The 17,642-nt window shown below is 43.3% G+C and overlaps 1 protein-coding gene across 3 annotated transcripts in view; it reads right to left on the minus strand.

Annotated features, from left to right (window-relative positions):
- SRGAP3 (SLIT-ROBO Rho GTPase activating protein 3) overlaps positions 1–17,642 on the minus strand; it is a 281,414-nt gene that overhangs the window by 141,787 nt on the left and 121,985 nt on the right. The window lies entirely within an intron of this gene.

The raw sequence follows: 17,642 nt of genomic DNA on the forward strand, positions 1-17,642 counted from the left end.
TGAACAAAGAATCCCCACCTGCATTCAGTCTGTTCTGCAGCATGAGACACACTAAAGAACCTAGATCTCTTGACGTCCCATCTGGTACAAGCAGAAACAGTGCATGTAAGTGAGAGGCTCCTAAGAAGGCACAGAAGGAACTCACAGTAAAGAAAAAAAGAAAAAAAAAAAAACAACCAATATTCCTTCCTTCTTTAGACAGGGCATCATTAACCATCCCTCCCAGTAGAGACAAGTGATTTGGCTCAGACTATAAAAAAAAAAAAAAAAAAAAAAACCCAAAACCAAACCAACCCAAATCTTGTGTCAGAATCTAGAAACCAAAACCTTTCTGAATTCTGAAAACATTTCAGATAACGTTTGCTTCTGGTCCCCAGCCTCTTCTCATTCATTTCTTTACCTCCTAGTTTTAACTTCCCATAACTGGAGAATCTGGAGAAAAGGCCTCTTCTCCAGCCTGATTACAAAACCAAAGACAGTTCAAAGCAGCAGCCACATTTTTAGCTTCTTATCTCCATTGAGCCTTTAGAGGTCCTTAAATCACTTCCTGGGCTGTCAGGCAGGATCTCAATTTGTCAATACTTCAAATGGAACTGAAATGGAAATTCATTAAATTGGATCCTGCTCTGAGCCAATTTTTCCTCCTGAAAATCCCTTTGCCATTTCTTTTTCCAATTTACTGTTCATAAAAGTACAGGGATAGGATCAAATCACAGGCAGGGTATGGATAAGCCTTGTAACAGCTCCCCTGAGAAGAAACTCATAGTTGTGTGGTTTGGAAATAAAGAGCAATTCCTCAGAAGAACCAGGGTTAAGCAAATGCCAGCTTCACTTCACTGTTAACCCAGAACCTTTTGAAAATCCAGCCATTCCACTCTGCTGATTTATCTTTCATCTCTGTTCAGATTCAGATTGCAGTAACCCTGCCCCTTTTTAGAGGGGATGTTAGTGCAGAATGTTTTTGTGAGTTAAATAGAAACCTATCAGTATCCTACAGTAATGGCCTAAACACAGACGCTTACAACAGTGTTTCTGCACTGTTTGGGACATAGCTGAGGAATACCACCAGAATTTTTATTATAAAGATGTTGGCAAAAAGTGTTTTAGAATCTGTAGCCTGGTAACTCCTCTCCATCAGTGAAGAAGCACATCTGACCATCCATCTCAGTAGAGATGCCAACCTGGCTGCCTTTCTTTAGCATGGTATTATCTTGTTCCCCTCTAAAGCTTCAGCTACACAGGAAAATATGGACTGTGGACCGGATTCTAATCTGAGTGACTGCAGTGCAACTCCAAGTTACTCTTGATTTAACCTGGCACTGAGATCAAAATCTAGCCCATGATCTGATGTATTCCTCTTCTCACACATGCATTAACAGCTACACACCTCCAAGACTCTAAAGTACAATTGACAGAGAGCTCCAACTCTAGTACCCAAGCATTTACACCTCAGCTCATGTTTAGTGCATTTCACGTTTAGCGCACCTCACATTTAGTACATTACAGAGCCCTTCATTCAGCTCCTGTTTAGTCATTTCACCACTTTAAAAGGTTCTATTACAAAAAGACACAAGAGCAAAAGAAATCCTCCACTTCGCTTCCTTTCAAAAATTAAATTCCAACATAAACAATGAGACACACAATGTAAGCAAAGTGGCTATCCTTGGGCTCATTAAATCACAGGGCAGTTTTGGAACAACGGGTGCTCAGAATCATCTGCAGCCATAGAATCTAATCTATAATCCCTCTGTTGCATTACCTAAAATAACCAATCGCCCAGACAGCTCTAGCAGCTCTAGCTAGACTAGCAGAAACAACCACAGCCTGGGGAGGGGAATCTCAAACCTTTGCAGATTCCTTCCCTTCCCCTCCATCTTTGCCTCTCCAGTAATTCATCAGCTGGACAGAAGTTTATTGCACTCTGCAGCTTACTTTGGCAACAACTCAACTGTAATAGTCTAACTACCACTCAGTTGACGCTTCTCCCTCCTTTCCTCTCTCCAGTTACCTACATATTTTCTTCTTAATGAGCCTCCATTGAGACCTAGCTCATCCATTGAAATAAATAAATCAGTCAAAACTACTGCCTACTACCTGCATTTCCAGCATCAAGCAAGTGGCCCACACTTACTTACATATATGTATTTTGGCATAGCTGCGCATATATCAGGTATGCGATGGGGTATAATATTTCATTTCTTATCGGACAACATTTATTCTCGTTCTTCCATCAGGATTCTTCCATTAAGAGGTTCCTAGATCAAGCTGCACTGGTTGTATTCGTGCCATGCCATGTCTATCTTGGGAGTTTACAGATATAGTGTGGGTATAAATTGAGTTTATAATGGCTTTTTTAAAATGTTTTATAGGAAGTGTGAATTTAGCCTTTCCCCAACCTATTCCCCACATTGTGGCCTCTGGCTTTAAACTCCACAGGCTGAAGATCTGGTAACTGTGGTGGGGAAAACTTGACCAATATATGAAAACTGAGACATGGGCAGCAGCATCTCCATGAAGTCTTTATTTTCTCCTTTCTACACCGTATCTTTATCTGCCCCAATATGGCAAAGCTTTGTGCCATTGTAATTCACTTACAGTCAGAAAGGCTCAAATGGGATGTCCATCAAAGTGCCATTGGTGCTGCTCCGGAGGGAGGAGAAGCTGTAGATATGGAAGGCTCAACCTTTCATCATGCAACACGAGCAGAGAGGGCTACCTTGGCCTGGTGGAATTCACACTTTCTCCTGTAGCTATGGTGTAACTCGACTAGTAACATACTAGTCTCCAAGTGCTCAAGCAGAGGACTAGAGAATGAGTTCCTATCCAGAAGTCCCTCTGCTCGTTAAGTTGCTCCAACAAAACCTAGCCCTCTGGAAACTGGAGGCCCAAGAAGCCTATAAGATCAATTCAACTCCACAGCAGCTTGGAGAATGGCCAGGAATAAATGGAGGCCTCTTGCCCTCATTAGTGATCAGCTCCCCTGTCCACTCCCCTCCAAGTCACTGAGCCAACCCAGTAGGGGTTTGGGGTAGGATGCAGCCAGAGAGAGAGAGAGAGAGAGAGAGGGGAAAACAGAGGATTTACCATGCCAGAGCACACTAATGGTCCATCTGGTCTGGTCTCCAAACTGAACTAGAGGGAAATTCACCCTCTGTGCAGGGCCTGCTCACCATTCAACTCCTGAACACAAGGCCAAAGTTGAGCTCTATAGGAGGAAGAGGTTGTTCTCATGAGGGCCCACTGCACAGAGGTGAGTTTCACCCTAAGCGAATGAGATCTTCTTTTGGGAAGACACCTTCCAATTTATTATTTTGAAGGAGATGGAGGAAAGTTTACAAAACAGAAAAGAGCATTTCTTAACAGATATGCCACTTCAGCTTCAAAGCTAACACGATAAACATTGTTTGGGCTCCCAGGGTGGGTTTTTCCCAGCCTCTTGTAGCTCCATGTCAAATATAAAAAACTAAGGAAATGCTTTCTCTCTGTTCTTTCAAATGAAGCATATAAATCAGCTTCCCCACCTCAGCAACTCACCACAGCAAGAGCAACAGGTTAATCAGGATTCAAGAAAAGGAAAAGGAATATTAATAACGTTGGCACTGCACAAGCAAAAATGACAAGATACCGAGGACAGAGACTCATGAGCTTCAGGGCATAGCTAATCACTTGTGGGAGGAATAGGGAAAATCCTCTCCCATACCCAAAACTTATTACGTGTCATAGCTTGCCCACTAGTGAGGTGCATTAAAATGGATGGAATTTCTAATTTTGCAGGTTTTCAGTGTGAAAACAGCCATTTTGCTGAAACTTCAGCATATTTTACTTTTCTGAGTTGAGGAATAACATGGACTTACGTGACAAAAATGTTTTCACTAGAACTGACTGGAAAAAAAGTCAAAATGTTTCTCTTTTTTATGCCTCAACATTTTGAATTTCTATAGTTGGTCCAAAATATGATTTTTGGAGTGAAAATTTATTCTTTGTCTCCTCCTCCCACATGACACTCAAAATTTTGCTGAAATTTTTCATCAGCATTTTTATACCTACTCTACCATTCACCCTTTCACACCTATCTACTAGAAAGCCATTGCTTTGGGAGGATTTACAGTACAGATGGACCAGTCATTTCCTCTCGATATCAGAGATATATACCCTGTTTCTAATAAACCTTCTTTACATATTATCCAGTTAGATCCAATATATGGAAATCCCCATGTTACTGTTCATTTAAAGCAACATGGTTATTTTAGTGAAGGGAAATTCCCTCCCACTAGAAATGGTGTAGGAGAGGAACAAATATCTTCCCAGCTAAAGCACAAAAGGCTTCTTTTTAATCATTCATGGCTCCAGTGAACAGCTAAAGATAAAAAAGCAATTGCTAACACAGTTCCAAATGAAGGGAAAGCTATACATACATGAGATTTGCCAGGGCAAATGTATCAGGTGTGTTTATATGTACGACCTACACAAGTTCAGCAATTGTTAAGTTATTCAATTGCACACATTGTTCAATTTTAAAAATAAAAAATGCAGTCAGGAAGACTTTTTTCTCCTACTAGGATATATACTGAAAATTTCAAGACATTGACCTTTTCCCAAGGAACCCCACAGATCAAATTAGTTCTGGTGTAATGCTTACTTAAGGTCTGAATTTGTCCCAGTACTTCTGCAAGTACATTCTGCAGCCAAAGGTGGTGTAAATAATTCAGTAGAAGAAGAGATGCAGAGAGAACATTTCAAAGCCAAGACAAACACCGCATGGCAAAGTGTTTTTTCTGCAGAGCTCTACAGCAGCCTTGCTCTTTTTCTGCATAGCACACGGGGCCGAGCTATGCTCCAGAATTCCAGATGCTAATCCGGTGTCAAACCAGATGGGACAGGGAAGGTGTCATAAATATAAAGGGAAGGCTAACCACGGTGGCTTTAAATCCCTTCTGGCCAGAGGAAAAACTTTCACCTGTAAAGGGTTAAGAAGTGAAAGAACCTTGCTGGCACCTGACCAAAATGACCAATGAGGAGACAAGATACTTTCAAAGCTGGAGGGGGAGGGAAACAAAGGGTCCTCTCTGTCTGTGTGTTGTTTTTGCCAGGACAAGAGCAGGAATGCAGGTCAGAACTCCTGTAAAGGGTTAATAAGCAATCTAATTAGATACATGTTAAATTCTGTGTTGTTTAAATGGCTGATAAAATAAGTTGTGCTGAATGTAATGTATATTCTTGTTTTTGTGTCTTTTTGTAACTTAAGGTTTTGCCTAGAGGGATTCTCTATGTTTTGAATCTGATTACCCTGTACGGTATTTACCATCCTGATTTTACAAAGCTGATTCTTTTACTTTTTCTGTAATTAAAATTCTTCTTTTAAGAACCTGATTGATTTTTCATTGTTCTTAAGATCCAAGGGTTTGGGTCTGTGTTCACCTATGCAAATTGGTGAGGATTTTTATCAAGACTTCCCCAGGAAAGAAGATGTAGGGCTTGGGGGACTTTTGGGGGGAAAGACGTTTCCAAGAGGGCTCTTTCCCGGTTATATATTTGTTAGACGCTTGGTGGTGGCAGCAATAAAGTCCAGGGACAAAAGGTAAAATAGTTTGTACCGTGGGGAAGTTTTAACCTAAGCTGGTAAAAATAAGCTTAGGGGGTTTTTCATGCAGGTCCCCTCATCTGTACCCTAGAGTTCAGAGTGGGGAAGGAACCTTGACAGAAGGTCTATAGTTTGCTTCTTGCCTGGTGCAGGAATACATTTTAAACCATGATCATCTTAAATCCCTGCCACTTGAAAGCCATCTCACCACCCACTGGAAGTCCACACATTTCAGAAGGACTGGTTCCTTATTTTGTTCTAGGAACATTTATCAGCTTGGAGTGTCTCTTCCCTGGAGGGCTGAAAACTTAACATTTCATACAAGGGGGAGGAGGGAAATCTGCTTTCAATGAAAACAATTCTCATTTATTTGCTTTAGAAATGCTGAGCCAGGTGTTTCTGCGTAACCCTTTAGATTTATAGTACTGAAGTGAAAGGAGAGAGGGTGGGGTGGGGGAGATTCACAGGTTTACAAGACAACAGAGTCACTGGAGGTCAGACTATGGCACAAGGGAGGCCAGGCTGAAAGTGACACAGAGGGCAGCACAGACTTATGGGAGGAGGGAACATAGGTGCCAACTCCATAGATGCTCCAGGGCTGGAGCACCCACAGGAAAAAAAAAAGTAGTGGGTGTTTAGCACCCACTGGCAGCCAGCTCTCCTCCTCCTGCCTGCTGCAAATCAGCTGTTTCGCAATGTGCAAAAGGCTCTGGGAGGGAGGAGTAGCAGGAGCAGGGACAGGGCACGCTCAGGGGAGGGGGCAGAACCAGGCAGGAAGAGGCAGGGCGTGGACTTGGGAAAAGGGTGAGATGCGGGCGGGGTCTGGGGCGGTGCAGGGGTGGGTGGGGGAAGAGCAGGGGGTTGAGCACCCCTTGGGCCCAGAGGAAGCTAGCACCAATGGGAGGGAAGTGGGAAAACACTAAGGAGGAAGAAATTTTAAGCAAAATGAAGCAGTGGGTCCAACATTCCTCCTCTACACTCCTCCATATCTGTAATGCTCTGGCAACATCCAGGCTCCTGACAGGGTCTTCTGACCAAAGGAGCGGCTTCTTAAATATCCATCCAAGATTTTACACTGAGCCCAGTGAATGATGGGACAGGACTTGGGGAGTGTGGTCAGTTCTGCGAGTATACTTGAAGTGCAGATGCAAGGTGGGATTTTCAAAAGCACTCAGCAGAGCCAGTGTTAGGCATAAAACAGACTTAGCAATTGCTTAGGGTCTCAAGCAGCTCAAGGGGGCCCGCTAATCACTTTCTATTATGTATTGTGTGGGGGAGGCCCAAAAATTTTCCTGCTTAGGCCTAACTTTGCTCCTATTAAAGCCAATGAGAACAAGTTAGGGCAACAGTCAATGCTTCTGAAAATCCTGTCCATGATCGATATCGTTTCTAGCTATGTACCTCAATATAGCGTGTCAGTGCCTTGATTGAAGGCCCTCCCAGTAAGTCAGGCCCATTTCTTTCTGTTCGAGAATAACTTGACTTTAAACCTTTTATTATAATAAAAAAAATACGAATACTTTTTCTGCTTGTGTGGCACCTTCCACGAGAGGATCTCAACACACCTTACAAATCAATTAAGATTCATAATACCCTCTGAAATGAGACACAGAGACCAAGTATCTTACCCAAGGTTACATGACAAATCAGCTGCAGAGGCAGGATTAGAACCTGGACTCTCAACTTCTAATTTACCATTCAGTTCTGCTTCACTTTCAGCATCCTATAGATATACAAAGTACATCCAATACAATAGCGCCCCAGTAAGGTAGATGCATATCCTGCATCTTTGAGCTCCTCTGAAGTACACTACATCTGGTGGCCTCCCAGAGTGCATGCTGCTCCTAGCATGTTAGGAGTTAAGTCTCATATCACTGGAAATACACTGCTCCAAAGGGAATGGAGCAAGGAGCATGTTAGAAGGGCAAGTGTCTGCACATTTCTTCCCCATCTTATGGAGTTACTCCAGAAATAAAGCTTTGGCTGAGCCCACTGTAGAGGCTGCCAATATCAGCGGACCCTGGAAAATCATCATAATTTCCTTGTTTTGAAGATGCCAAAGACCATCAGATCTGGCCTGCGACAGCTTCTCGCATTCAAACTGAGGATTTCAAACAAGAGTGCAAGAGAAGTCCCCCTGTAAGAACAGTTTTATAAAATATCTACTTAAACAAAATGACAATTTCAGCAGCCGATTTGTGGACATTGAAACAGCATCGCTGATGGTAGATGGCAATGCAAATGGGCTGCAGCAGGATTATTCTGCACCACCAGGGGATGCCTAGGGTAAGGCAAGCAAGGAAAGCAAAAGGGAAATTCTTCACGGTGGAAATTTTCACCCTCTCCAACAAACCATTATGGGGTCCCCCTGCAAAGTCAATTGTGAGTCAGATTTCCAAAATTCAGTTCATGACCTTAGCTCTTCACCTACAATACAAACAAACAGGGTAAAGCTGTAAGAGATTCAGACCAATAGGGTTTGAGTCCTGGGGGAAAAGTAAGCTGTGTAGAAATGGTGCATTTGTGTGAGGATGTTAACTAATAATCTGGGAGAGGTCTCCTGTTCCAGTAGGAAAAGTGGAAACCTGTATTGCATCCCAGTGAGACCAGTGATCAAGAGGGATAATATCCTTAGTCCCCAGGGGGGCTCAAGTTGTCATCAGACAGCCATTTGAGGGCAAGTTTCAGAATAGCAACCGTGTTAGTCTGTATCCGCAAAAAGAAAAGGAGGAGTACTTGTGGCACCTTAGAGACTAACAAATTTATTTGAGCATAAATTTTCGTGAGCTACAGCTCACTTCATTGGATGCAATCCACTGAATGTATCCGATGATGACGTGAGCTGAGGCTCACGAAAGCTTATGCTCAAATAAATTTGTTAGTCTCTAAGGGGCCACAAGTACTCCTTTTCTTCTTTCCCTCTGACTCTCGTGCAATGCTCTCTGCCATTCAGCAAGAACCATGCAAGAATGGAGAAGAGAAATACCTTTGATCGACAAACCTCAAGGGATGCAATTCAGAGAAGAATCCAGCTGCTTATTTAAGGAGCATGAAGAAGGTAGGGATTAATTTTTGGCTCTAGACGGCATCATATCTGGTGGTATCCCCCTGCAGCGGGGTGGTTACCCGCTCCGGCCCTGACAGGGCTGAGGCCAGCCCTGGGAGAGGGCTGGGGCTGTGGGGAAAAGCCCAGGCTGATTAAGGAAGCAGCCACAGCTGTGGACAGCTCTATCAGGCCCAGCTAGCCCCTATAAGAGGCTGTAAGTCAGGAGCCCAGTCAGTCTTCCTCTGCCTGTAGAGGGAGAAGGGCCTAGCTGCAAGGTACTGAGCAGGAGACCTAGATTGGAGCAGGGCTGGGGAAGGGCCAGAGGAGATGGGAGCTCCGGCCTGGAAAGCCTCAGGCTGCAGGTCTGACTACAGGCTGAATAGGTGCAGGATTGCAGAGAGGCAGCTCATGGGTACGTGGAGGGAGCAGGTCCAAAACCCCTTCGCCTGTGATGAGTGGCGTATACACTTCAGTCTGCACCCGATACAAGGGGCTAAGTGGGGACTGGCAGTAGCCCAGACTGAGGCGAGGTGGGATTAGAGGGAAGGGGTTCCCCTGGGTGGGGAGATCCAGAACCTGAGAGGATGGGGGTACTGCCAGGGGGGCAGCACCCCAGAGAAAGGGGCACCGGGTCCTGGGAGGGACACGCGAGCCGGCGGTAAGGAGGATCACAGGCCTGCAGAGGGTGCTCTGGTGGCTGGACAAGCTAATTCCCAACGACTACCAGCACGAGGCATGGCAGCGTGAGTCCGAACCTTTACACACACCCCCTTCGAGGAATGAAAGTTTGGTTTTTTTTAAAAAAAAACCCCAAACATATCTCATGTAATTTCAGCCTCATAAATGGCTTCAGAAGGTATTTACCAAGCCAGTAAAAACACACACACACAAATAACAGGCCCCACCTTCCTGAGAAAACTGGTACAACTGGATTGAAAGTCTCAGCAGAGTTCAGCGTCATCTACAAGGTCTTACATCAGGAAACAAGTCAGTAAGATATACAAGCAGAGCTTTCCAGCTGAGATAAGCTTACCACAGTTCTTACCAGTCCAGCAGGTGGAAATGCTACCTATGGTGCAGTAGGGTTCTGGCTCAAGTGTCAGAGAAACTTGTTTAAGTTATACAGGTTTAAGTTAAGTAAACCGCAGCCAAAAGTGACTGAGAGCTGCCCTATCAAGGGCATGAAGAAAATAGTGACATCAGCAGAGTTACACGTGTAATAACTGAGGGCAGAATTTGGCCCATAGAGTTTGCTTTCCTCAGGATAATGCGAGTCTGTGTAAAGCAGCAGGACACAGCAACATTGAAAGCTGAGACAGCCCCTGAAGAATCTTGCCAGGTTTTGCACAAGTCAGTAGTGCATGCTGCGACAGGGGAGGGTGGCTTCTGATACTGTGGTTCTTTGCTGGGTGTTCATTAAAGCTGGTAGTGTGCTCATTCACATCTCTGCATGAGCTGGCCTAACACAATCCCTTTCGTGCGATAAAAGGAGTCTGACAAAAAATAAAGCACAATCATTGCCATCAGGCTACCTGTCCAATCAGACAGACAGAGGCTCCTTAGTAAGAGCATCAAGACTGATGGTTCTTTGTTGGCCTATGTGAAATGAGTTGGTGGGTCTCGGCCCTGTTAGTGAAGAGATGTCCACATCCCATAAGACACAAATGGCCCCCTTGTTGTCAATCTCAGCAAAGGTGCTAAGGGCTGAATAGGTCTGAAAACTGAGCATCCCTTTGATGTAGCCCTTTGGAAAACAAGGCGGAGAGAGACACTGGTGAGGGCAGCGAAATACTGGAGTCAGTAGAAGTGACCTGGACAAAGAACTTGAGACCATACTGCAGGGAAAATTTCTCCACTGAGGAGAGAGAGAGAGAGAGAGAGAGAGAGAGAGAGAGAGACTGGAAGCCCTTACAGGGCTTTTCTAGTTATAAATTCTACTATTTTACCAGTGGTTTGCAAACCATGGTTTGAGAACTAGTTAAATATACAGATGGCTGTGTTCATTTCAAGGGGACTTTTGTTGGTTCTAGATTCATCTTGTAATCCCAACTACAAGACCTACTACTGGCAGAATAATAAGGTGGGATAATTTTCCCAATGACAGACCCTCAGTTTATGTCTGGAGGTATCTGGACTTACATATGCTGAAAAGGATTTATCCAGGTAGAAAGACTAATGAGCATTTCAAAGGATGCATGACCCAGCTTTCCTACCCCACCTCAAAAATTCTGAAGTCTGATTCCAAGAGGCACTTCCAAGATCAGACACAATTTCACCCTGGCAGGAAGGTCTGTTTACCTTCCTCCAGAAGGGGGGGGGGGGAAAAAAAGTTGTGTATTCTTAATTCTAGTCCAGTGTCATTTCAAAACCAAATGTTCCATAGATAAAGACTGGCTGACAACAAATATGATGGTGCTTTGCAATGATGTTAAATGTAAAGAAAAACTCCCACACACATACATGTGTGATGGAAAGTGAAAGTCCAGTGCCTAACACAGATAACTGACAGACAGGAGAATCCAGACCAAGGCAGTCCCTCCTCAACTGCAGTTTCTCCTGTGCTTTACAAGTAGAACAAAACAAAAAAATTGTGGCTTTTCCATATGAATTTCATTATGATGTAACGTGTTATGAGAGATACTGTGGTTTTCCTTTATGAGACCAAGGACAAAGCCAGACCAGCTTCCAGGAGAAAAAACAGACTTTTCCTTGTGACTAATAGTTCCATATTAGAATAAGGAAAGTTTAGCATGCTAAGAAAAAGAGACAAAGATCTGAGATAAGATAATACTTCTCACTATATAGAAATACTTTATAATTCGTTCGTACCTTTAATCTAGGGACCTCAACAAACTCTACAAACTTTAACTGAAGCTTCACAATACCTCAGGGAAGTAAGGCAATGTTATTACCCACCTCTCACAAATGGAGAAGCTGAGGCTGAATGACCTGAAGTGCAATCAGAGTCAGCAAGGAGTAGGACCCTAGTGTCCTGGTTACTAGCTCTAGTCCTTAGGAAGGTATGCAAGCAGTTCATGTGATCTAGTGGTTAATGCAAGGTCAACAGACTTGGGAGTTGGCGGAACTGGGAATAGAACTTTCCACTGCATCAGGCTTCTAGTGAGCAAATGCAAGACTCCCACTGACTTAAAATGGATGGGGTAAGAGGCTGCTGCAGGCCAGGATGGTGTTTTGTATGAATGTGCAGTTGCTGTGGCCATGGTTTTAGTTGGTTTTATGTCAAGTTTTGTATCAGTGTTTTTAAATAGGAAGATATGATATTTAAAGTATTTAATTCAATCTCCTAGGATATTGAATATTAGGTCTATTGAAATGCTCACTAATATATCATGGAAAACTTCCCAAAACATCTGTTTTGTCATTCGTACCACAGCAGCACCTACAAGCTCCAACTGAAAATAGAGCTCATTAAGCTAGGGGCTGTACAAACTGATTACAATCCAAATAGACATGGCATAGAATGGGAAACAGAGACACTGTCAGGTCCAAGGCAATGCTAGGCACAGCACCTTAGTCTCCATCTACTGGGCCTCACTGACTCTGATCTAGAAACAGGTTTCAGAGTAGCAGCCATGTTAGTCTGTATTCGCAAAAAGAAAAGGAGTACTTGTGGCACCTTAGAGAATTTGTTAGTCTTTAAGGTGCCACAATTATTCCTTTTCTTTTTGATCTAGAAACATTTCTGTTGATGTGTCACAGAATCTCTGCTTCTTTTCCTGTTTTGCTTGTTACTGGGGACAAATGCCAGAAACCAAAAAAAGTCATCTACCATCTGTGACATCACAATTAGCGGTAATGGTTATGATTATGCAGTCAGAAAAAGAAGATTATGATGTCAGATGGTTTCTTGAGAAATCATTTCCTTCCGCTAACTTTAGTCACTAACTGTCCAGTTTCCATATAAACATTCTTAATTATGGAGAGAAAAAAGGCCAGGGAAGAAAAAATACCCAAAGATACATATAAGCAGAATTGTTCTGCAAATTTTTCCATGGGGTGTCAGCAGCTCTTTCTGAGTTTCTAAATGCCAACCCCTAATGAAATTCAGTGCTTTGATGATTATACAGTTTTCTCAAGAAGTTGGCAAGGTGTCCAGTATTTTAGAAAAAAGAGGGAAAGAAAGGGAAAAAATTAGGCAGAGTGTAGTCATTTCAAACCTCCGCATCTAATAACTTTAGGAATTTCTGTGTTCTGAGATAAGTAAAGGAGCTGGTTCCATATGCTTCATAAAGATATACAGAAAGGCAGGCAATAGTCTGATGTGGAGATAAACCAAAATCAGAGTTCAGATCTGGATCCAGACTTTCCCAAACATCAAACTTACAGAACCAGAAGTCACTGTTCAGTCGATTAACAGATACAATCCTGGATCCTTATGTTTCTATTTGTCCTACAGAAAAAAAGTTATTTAAAAAAAAATTAAAAATTGAAACAGTTATTCAGAGGGAAGCCCTTCAGAATACGTAGCTCTTGGTCAGCCATGAAGTTGAGATCTATGGGCTAGTTTGGACTTGAACGTCCCCAAAGTTTGGGAATGTTCAAATCTAGAATTTCTGGCCCACCTCTAGTTTCGGATCTTTAATTAGCAGTTTATATACTGTGTTTTTTATTTCTGTTATATTTATTAATATTAAATTTAGGGTGACCAGATGTCCTGGTTTTATAGGGACAGTCCCGATATTTGGGTTTTTTTCTTATATAGGCGCCTATTACACCCCAATCCAGTCCCAATATCTCACACTTTCTATCTGGCCACCCTAATTATATTCTATACATATGCAAAGACAAAGTAGCAAAGAAAAGGTGGGAGAAGAAAAAGGGTATACAGATCAAACGGAACTCTTGAAAATGAAAGGACACAAAAACAAAAAAGCAGGGTGAAGTTAGGAAGAAGGAAAAAAGAAAAAAAAGTAGATACCTGGAGTATGCATACACTACTATTTAAATTTCCTCCCACACAACTTCGTTCTGATTTTCAAAAATCTCATCCATATTCCCAGGTTAGCACTTAAATGAGTCCATCAGCTCCTCAAAAGATAGTATTTCTACCACGCCCTGAATCCTATATTTTAGGAAGAATAATTATTACTTAGCACTTCTATTTAGTGCATTGCATAATGACAGGTTTCAGAGTAGCAGCCGTGTTAGTCTGTATTCGCAAAAAGAAAAGGAGTACTTGTGGCATCTTAGAGACTAACAAATTTATTTGAACATAAGCTTTCGTGAGCTACAGCTCACTTCATCGGATGCATTCGGTGGAAAATACAGTGGGGAGATTTATATACACACACACACAGAGATCATACACACTATAAGGAGAGTGATCACTTAAGATGAGCTATTACCAGCAGGAAGGGGGGGAGGGAAGGAGGAAAAGCTTTTGTGGTGATAATCAAAGTGGGCCATTTCCAGCAGTTAACAAGAACGTCTGAGGAACAGTGCGGGGTGGGGTGGGGTGGGAGAAATAACATGGGGAAAGAGTTTTACTTTGTGTAATGACCCATCCACTCCCAGTCTCTGTTCAAGCTTAAGTTAATTGTATCCAGTTTGCAAATTAATTCCAATTCAGCAGTCTCTCGTTGGAGTCTGTTTCTGAAGCTTTTTTGTTGAAGGATAGCCACTCTCAGGTCTGTAATCGTGTGACCGGAGAGATTGAAGTGTTCTCCAACTGGTTTTTGAATGTTCTAATTCTTGATGTCTGATTTGTGTCCATTTATTCTTTTATGTGGAGACTGTCCAGTTTGACCAATGTACATGGCAGAGGGGCATTGCTGGCACATGATGGCATATCACATTGGTAGATGCACAGGTGAACAAGCCTCTGATAGTGTGGCTGATGTGATTAGGCCCTATGAGGGTGTCCCCTATATAGATATGTGGACAGAGTTGGCAACGGGCTTTGTTGCAAGGATAGGTTCCTGGATTAGTGGTTCCGTTGTGTGGTTGCTGGTGAGTATTGTTAATTTATCCAACTATACTCTTAGCCCAGCAGAAGATTCTGTCTATATCGGGGCCTCTCCTTTTGCCCCTCCACCCCCACAAACATGATACAGTTCTGTGGTGACCTAGAATCCTATTTTCGACGTCTCTGACTCAAGGAAGATTTCCAACACGCCTCTGAACAACATACTAACCCACAGAGACCTTCCTACCAACACTACAAAAAGAAGGATTCTGGAAGGACTCCTCCTGAAAGTCGGAACAACAGACTGGACTTCTACATAGAGTGCTTCTGCCGACGTGCACGGGCTGAAATTGTGGAAAAGCAGCATCACTTGTCCCATAACCTCGGCCGTGCAGAACACATGCTATCCACAGCCTCAGAAACAACTCTGACATCATAATCAAAAAGCTGACAAAGGAGGTGCTGTCGTCATCATGAATAGGTTGGAATATGAGCAAGAGGCTACTAGGCAGCTCTCCAACACCACTTTCTACAAGCCATTACCCTCTGATCCCACTGAGGGTTACCAAAAGAAACTACACCATTTGCTCAAGCAACTCCCTGAAAAAGCAAAAGAACAAATCCACACACCCCTGGAACCCCGACCTGGGGTATTCTATCTGCTACCCAAGATCCATAAACCTGAAAATCCTGGACGCCCCATCATCTCAGGCATTGGCACCCTGACAGCAGGATTGTCTGGCTATGTAGACTCCCTCCTCTGGCCCTACGCTATCAGCACTCCCAGCTATCTTCGAGACACCACTGACTTCTTGAGGAAACTACAATCCATCCGTGATCTTCCTAAAAACACCATCCTGGCCCCTATGGATGTAGAAGCCTCTACACCAACATTCCACACAAAGATGGACTACAAGCCATCAGGAACAGTATCCCCGATAATGTCACAGCAAACCTGGTGGCTGAACTTTGTCCTCACCCATAACTATTTCACATTTAGGGACAATGTATACCTTCAAATCAGCGGCACTGCAATGGGTACCTGCATGGCCCCACAGTATGCCAACATTTTTATGGCTGACTTAGAACAACGCTTCCTCAGCTCTCGTCCCCTAATGCCTCTACTCTACTTGCGCTACATTGATGACATCTTCATCATCTGGACCCATGAAAAAGAAGCCCTTGAGGAATTCCATCATGATTTCAACAATTTCCATCCCACCATCAACCTCAGCCTGGACCAGTCCACACAAGAGATCCACTTCCTGGACACTACGGTGCGAATAAGTGACAACAAAGCCTGTTGCCAACTCTGACCACATATCTATTCAGGGGATACCATCATAGGGCCTAATCACATCAGCCACACTATCAGAGGCTCGTTCACCTGCGCATCTACCAATGTGATATATGCCATCATGTGCCAGCAATGCCCCTCTGCCATGTACATTGGTCAAACTGGACAGTCTCCACGTAAAAGAATAAATGGACACAAATCAGACGTCAAGAATTAGAACATTCAAAAACCAGTTGGAGAACACTTCAATCTCTTCGGTCACACGATTACAGACCTGAGAGTGGCTATCCTTCAACAAAAAAGCTTCAGAAACAGACTCCAATGAGAGACTGCTGAATTGGAATTCATTTGCAAACTGGATACAATTAACTTAAGCTTGAACAGAGACTGGGAGTGGATGGGTCATTACACAAAGTAAAACTCTTTCCCCATGTTATTTCTCCCACCCCACCCCACCCCACCCCCCACTGTTCCTCAGACGTTCTTGTTAACTGCTGGAAATGGCCCACTTTGATCACCACCGCAAAAGCTTTTCCTCCTTCCCTCTCCCCCCCCCTTCCTGCTGGTAATAGCTCATCTTAAGTGATCACTCTCCTTACAGTGTGTATGATAAAACCCATTGTTTCATGTTCTCTCTCTGTGTGTGTGTGTGTGTGTGTGTGTGTGTGTGTGTGTGTGTGTGTGTGTAAATCTCCCCACTGTATTTTCCACTGAATGTATCCGATGAAGTGAGCTGTAGCTCACGAAAGCTTATGCTCAAATAAATTTGTTGTTCTCTAAGGTGCCACCAGTACTCCTTTTCTTTTCACTTCTATTTAGAAGACCTCAAGATGCTTTCCAAAGGAGAATAAACTATCATTATACTTATTTTACATATGGGGCAACTGAGGCACAGAAGTTAAAATCACTTGTCCAAAAAACTAGAACTCGGGTCTCCTGACTCCCAGTTCAGTACCTTTCCACTTGGCCACTCATATTACATATGGACTCTGCTGCCTATGCAGAAAAAACCTTTTCACTAATGCAATTCACTTCTTCGACTATAAACAGGTTTTTTGTTCAGATTTTCTAAACTTCCTAAGGGATTTGGATGCTGAATTTCCATTAATTTTTAATGGAAACTGGGTCTCTGAATCCCTTAGGCAACTTGCAAGAATTGAACTTTGACTGGAGTGAAAATCATAAAAGGGCATTAACCAGCTGAGCGCCAGTGTACTCTTGCCCCACTAGGAGCTCGATCATTTGTAGCCTTGACCCTGATGCACTACTGCATCTGCTTCCCAATGGCCATAGCAGAGGTGGATTAGCTGTCAAGGAGCAGATTAAAGCTCCCTGAACCTCAGGCCAGAGTGCTGCAGAGCAGGGATACAAGGAGAGCAGAGGGCCAGGCCCTGACCCCCTGATTCCAAATAGGCTGGATCCATGGGCTCATCAGTAGGACATGCCCAATATCAGATTAGCTTCACACCTCCAGAGCTGATCATCCTCAGAGGCCAAATTTCAACTGTCCATTTGGAAAACATTCTCTCTTTCAAAGCAGGTTTTCTTTTGCTGTAGAAAGGCCTCTTTCTTCAATTCCAACCTCTCATTAATTGCACTTCAGTCAGAAGTTTTGGAGCATGATACGGAAAGACCAAGCCCTTGATATCTCAAAGCAGGGGTCAAGACTCTGCATTAACCAGATAGGATCTTCCCTCGGGAAAATTATTCCTTCTTAGCAATAATGAAGGTATAGGTTAGCCAGACATGACTCAGGAGTTTGCAATAAAACTCTGGCACAAAAAGTGAGCCT

Source organism: Dermochelys coriacea, chromosome 7 (assembly GCF_009764565.3).
Source record: "Dermochelys coriacea isolate rDerCor1 chromosome 7, rDerCor1.pri.v4, whole genome shotgun sequence".
Taxonomy (NCBI): domain Eukaryota; kingdom Metazoa; phylum Chordata; order Testudines; family Dermochelyidae; genus Dermochelys; species Dermochelys coriacea.